This window comes from Jaculus jaculus, chromosome 2 (assembly GCF_020740685.1).
Source record: "Jaculus jaculus isolate mJacJac1 chromosome 2, mJacJac1.mat.Y.cur, whole genome shotgun sequence".
In the NCBI taxonomy this organism is placed as follows: Eukaryota; Metazoa; Chordata; class Mammalia; order Rodentia; family Dipodidae; genus Jaculus; species Jaculus jaculus.
In genome coordinates this window covers 75,376,264-75,382,021 of record NC_059103.1, presented here as the reverse complement: position 1 = coordinate 75,382,021, position 5,758 = coordinate 75,376,264, and the positions used below count along the sequence as shown (strand labels likewise).

Sequence of the window (5,758 nt, the reverse complement as noted above, 5' to 3'; positions counted from 1 at the left end):
GCTTGTCTAGCCTGTAACAGTTACTTAAGTCAAAGGAATTACTGTAGTTAATTGTCTAGTGTGACATTTGTATGGTGGAATATCTAGCAACAACAGTCACCTCAAGTTTAATAGTCTAAGAGTAAAGTAGAGGTTGAACCAGTCCCTCTGAACTCCTGGACTGAGGATATAACTTCTGAAATGTTCACCTCAACTCTACCATAACCCAGCCTTACTTATGAGCTGTAAATACTTCCAACTGAAAGAATACAGCTGATAAAATATAAACCTCCAATCAACAAAATAAAAATGACCTCAAGTAAATGAATCCCAACACCATAATATAAGAAACATGAAAAACAAAGGTAATGTAACATTTCCAAAAGTTAATGAGGGCTGGAGAGATGGCTTAGCAGTTAAGCGCTTGCCTGTGAAGCCTAAGGACCCCGGTTCGAGGCTCGGTTCCCCAGGTCCCACGTTAGCTAGATGCACAAGGAGGTGCACGCGTCTGGAGTTCGTTTGCAGAGGCTGGAAGCCCTGGCATGCCCATTCTCTCTCTCTTTCCCTCTATCTGTCTTTCTCTCTGTGCCTGTCACTCTCAAATAAATAAATAAAAAATTTAAAAAAAAAAGTTAATGAGACTGCAGTAATGGCTTCCAGTAACAGTGAATTAGATGACACACAAAAGGATGGTCACAAGTGTGCTCAGTGATATGAAAGATGAGATGAACTCCTGAATGAATCTCAAAAGAACACACATAAAACAGATGAATGAAATTAAGAGGTTGACATATGAAAGAGAAGTTCAGTAAAGATATAGAAATACCGAAGAAAAACAAACCAAAATGTTGGAAACAAAAAATACAGAAAGTCAAATGGGACAAACTCTACAGAAAACCTCACCAATAGAATGAATCATGAAGAAGGCAGAATATCAGAGTTGGAAGACAAGGTAGAGGAACTAAAATATTCCAACAAGAACAAAGACAACAATAATAAAGTATAGGTAAGACTTTAAAGACATTTAGCATACTATGAACAGAACAAATCTAAAAATATATAGATAGAAGGAGAGGAATTTCAGTCTAATAGCATAGTAAATATTTTCAACAAAAATCACAGAAGAAAAATTTCCAAAACTACACAAAATGATAACAATATAGATATAAGAAGCATTTAAAATACCAAAAAGACAAGTCTAGCAAAGAACTTCCCATCATTAAAATTAAACCATAAAATATATATGACAAAGCAAATATATTGAAAGAGAAACATACCAGGACACTTATAAAAGCAGGCCCATAAGAATAACATATTTCTCAACAGAAACTTGAAAATCCAAGGGAGCATGAAATAATGTATTTCAAGTTCTAAAAGACAATAGCTAGCAAAGCCATCTGTCATTTAAAAAATAAAAGGAGAATGGGAAACATTCTATAATAAAACAGGCTAAAGGACTTCATGGGTAGTAAGCCAGCTCTATAAAAGATATTGAAGGAATACTCAGGCTGAAGAGAAAGTCAAGCACATCCATGAGGTCATAGAAAAGAGTAAACCACACTTGAATAATAATTAAGCAAGAGAGGAACAGAAGAATAACAAACATTATAAAATCAATAACAACAGGAATTAACACACTTTTCAATAATAACTAAATATAGTCTCAATTCCCCAATCAAATGATACAGACTAGCAGAATGGATTAAGACTTAGAATTCTGTGGCTGGAGAGGTAGCCCAGCACTTGTCTGCAAAGCTTGATGACCCAGGTTCAATTCCCTAGTACCCACATAAAGCCAGATGCACAGAGTGGCACATACACCTGGAGTGCATTTACAGTGTTTGGAAGCCCTGGCATGCCCATTTTCTCTGTCTGGCTCTCTTCTCTCTATCTCTCTCTGCTTATAAGTAAATAAATGAAAATATAAAAAAAGACCTCAGAATTCTTGTATTTATTTGCTCCAAGAAACATACATCACCATAAAAAACAAATGCTACCATAGGTAAAATGGTAGAAAAGGCATTTCAAGAAAATGTAGTTGTCAATATTCCAGTATCTGACAAAATAGACCTCAAATAAAAACTAGTAAGAAGATATAAGAAAGTCACTGTACACTGAAAAGGGAAGCAATCAAGAGGACATTATAATTCTAAACATACACACCAAACACAGGTAAACCCAATTTCATAAAACAAACATCAGTAGATGTAAAACCACAGATGAATGCCAGTACAATAGGAGTGGGTTACTATATTATTACACTCTCATCAATAGACAGGTCATTGCTGGAAAAAAGAAAAAAAAACAAAGAAACATCTGGATTCAAACATCTATAGCACATTACATCCATGAGCAGAATATGCATTCTTCTCTGGAGCATATTGAACCTCTCTCTAAAATAAATTACATATTAGTTCCCAAAGCAAATCTTAACAAATACAGGAAAACTGAAATAACTTCTTATACTCTACCTACAATGGTGTAAAAATACAAACCATGAAAAGAAACTTTAGACTATGCACAAACTCATGGAGATTAAACAACACACTACTACATGATGAATAGGTAATTGAAGAAATTAAAAGGGAAAGTTAAAACTACTGGAAACTAATGATAATGAAAGTACAACATACCAAAACCTACAAGACACAATGAAAGCAGTGCTGAGAGAAGTTTGTACCTCAAAATGCCTACATTAAGAAATCAGAGGGCTGAAGAGATGGCTTAGTGGGTTAAGGTGCTTGTCTGCAAAGTCTAAGGACCAAGGTTTGATTTTCCAGGTTCCACATAAGCCAGGTGCACATGGCGACACTTGCATCTTACATTCATTTGCAGTGGCTAGAGGCTCTGTTGTGCCTATTCTCTCTCCCTCCCTCCCTCCATCTCTCTCTTTCTCTCTCTCTCTTGCTCTCTGTTTCTAATAAAAATCAATTTTAAGAAAAAAGAAATCAGAGAATCTTTAGCACTGCCAGAAAAAGATGTGTCTTACTATGGCTGGGAATAATGGTGCATGTATTTCGTATTGGCACTTGGAAAGCTGAAGTAGGAAGATCATCATTATTTCAATTTTTAAAATTTTATTTTATTTTATTTGAAGGAAAGAAAGACAGAGGGAGGAAGGGAGAGAATAAATGCACGAGGGCCTTTAGCCACTGCAAACAAATTCCAGATACATGTGCCATCTTGTACATCTCACTTATGTGGGTCCTGGGGAAATGATCCTGGATCCTTTGGCTTCACCGGCAAACACCCTAACCAGTGAGCCATCTCTATAGCCCGGATCATGATTACTTTAATGATATCCTGGGGTTACCATGTGAGTTCAAGATTTTAGGCTAGTGAGAGACCCTACTTTGAAAACTACAAAAAAGGAATGAGTTGGGCAGGCATGGTGATGCATGCATGCCTTTACTCATAGCATTCTGGATGCAAAGATAGGAGGATTGCTGTGAGTTCAAGGCTAGCCTGAGACTATAATGTGAGTTCCATGTTTTCCTGGACTGGAGTGATACCCTACCTAAAACAAAAAGGCAGGGGGAAAACAGGGCTAGTAAAGAAATGGCTCAGCAGTTAAGGCACTTGTCCATAAAGCCTAACAATTGGAGTTCAATTCTCCAGTATCCACATAAAGCCACACAAAGTGGCACATGTTTCTGGAGTTCATTTTCAGTGGCTGGAGGCCCTGGAATCCATTATCTCCCTCTCCCCACCCCACCCCCAAGGCATGGTGGTGTGCGCCTTTAATCCCAGCACTCAGGCGTTCAAGGTAGGAGATGCTCTGAGTTTGAGGCTACCCTGAGACTACATGGTAAATTCCATGTCAGTCTGGGCTACAGTAAGACCCTACCTCAAAAATACAATAAAATAAAATAAAACATAACTAAGGTAGGAAGAAAGGAAGGGAGGGAGGGAAGGATAGAGGGAGGGAGGAAGGAAGGAAGGGAGGAAGGAAGGAAGGGAGGAAGGAAGGAAGGAAGGAAGGAAGGAAGGAAGGAAGGAAGGAAGGAAGGAAGGAAGGAAGGAAGGAAGGAAGGAAGGAAGGAAGGAAGGAAAGAGCAAGCTACATGATACTTATGTTTTTCAGAAGTGAGTGCTTTGTGCAGTTCTGACCTTTACCTATCATCCTTGACTAATGGCTACTAGAAGGGATCAATGCCGAGATTATAGGGAAAGTACAGACTTCCTTTGAGGATTTTTAAGGACTTTTCTCATGCTATCATTTCCATTTTCCACCTGCTGGAGTCAATAGCTATACTCACCTTTCATGATCTTGGTGTTATTTACTCATAAGCTGGTATTCTTCCATCTAAACTAAAGAAGCTTAGAATAAAGCTAGGTACTATTAGGCAGTTTCAGTTAGAGATTGAGGCCCCAAAAGAAACAGAAGAAGCCACCCTACATGATATCTCCCCCTGGCAGAAAAGTGGAACTCGTGCCTGATCACCTGCTGCCCACAGTCTAGTGTGCTACCTGGATGGGCTGGTTCTGGAATCCACCCTCCAAATCTACAAACCAATTGTTCTTCCTCCTTGCATACCTGAACCTGATGCTATAAAGGCTACATTTGGCCTCCTCCCCACTGTGTGATTGTCTCTGGATTCCCTCTCATTTCTGTTCAGACACATGAGTCTGGCCTCTACAATCACCCAGCCTAGCTAGGTAGGGGTGGGAAAGCATAGCATTGTTTCTTAATCTGAGCTTTTCTACTTGCCTCTGTTTTATAGTTTGGAATAATTTTCCACTTTGATTACTTATATGATTTTTCCCTGATCTTTGAACCTACCATGTGCATATTTTCTTTACACTCCAGATGTACCATGTGGGTGCTCTCACCAACTCTAGGACTGCTACCTATGTAATTTGTTTAAAGTTGGGGTAACCAAGAGTATAACCCTCTTCATTACTTATTTCTCCTCTGAATCTCCTGGTCTATGCCTTGACATCTACCCTCTCATTCTTCCTTGAACCTCACCATTTGCCTTCTTAACTTCCCTACATGTAAAAACACATGGCAGATGCAATGCATGTTCCTCCTAAGTTTCCCTACATAAGCTTCTATATTTTACTTTCATTGTACCAGCAGCTTTAATCTCTCTTTAAAGGCCTCAGTTTCTCTTTAAGTAAATTTTCCATTGCTTGTAGTTTTATTCTAATTACTCCCTAAAAACCTTTTTGGGGTTGGAGAGATGACTTACTGGTTAGGGTGTTTGCCTGCAAAGCCTAAGAACACAGGTTTGACTGCTCAGTACCTATGTAAGCCAGATGCACAAGGTAGCACATGCATCTGGAGTTCATTTGCAGCGGCTGAAGGCACAGGTGTGCTGATTCTCTTTCTCTCTCTCCACCTGCCTCTTTTTTTCTCTATGTCTCTCTCAAATAGATAAATAAAATTTTAAAATGTTCTATTTTTGATTTCTTCAATGACCCACCGATCATTCAATAGTGTACTGTTTAGTCTCCATGAATTTCTGTATGCTTTGTAGCTTTTCTTGTTGCTGATTTGCAGTTTAATCCCATTGTGGTCACATAGAGTACAAGGGATTATTTCAATTTTCCTATAATTGTGGATATTTGCTTTGTGTCCTAATATATGGTCTATCTTAGAGAATGTTCCATGTGCTGCTGAGAAAAATGTATATTCTGCAGCATTTGGATGGAATGTTCTGTTAGGTCCATTTGTTCCATGACATCATTTAATTCAGATGTCTCTCTGTTTGTTTTTTGCCAGGTATTGAAGTCTCCCACTACAATTGCATTTGATATTATCTGTGACCTTAAG

At 38.4% G+C, this 5,758-nt stretch overlaps 1 non-coding gene across 1 annotated transcript; it reads left to right on the top strand.

The window, feature by feature from the left end:
* Positions 1-4,038: 4,038 nt before the first annotated feature.
* On the top strand, positions 4,039-4,117 carry LOC123459105. The gene has a single exon (XR_006636021.1). It is a non-coding gene; the product is annotated as a small nucleolar RNA SNORD83 (small nucleolar RNA).
* The last annotated feature ends 1,641 nt before the right edge of the window (positions 4,118-5,758 follow it).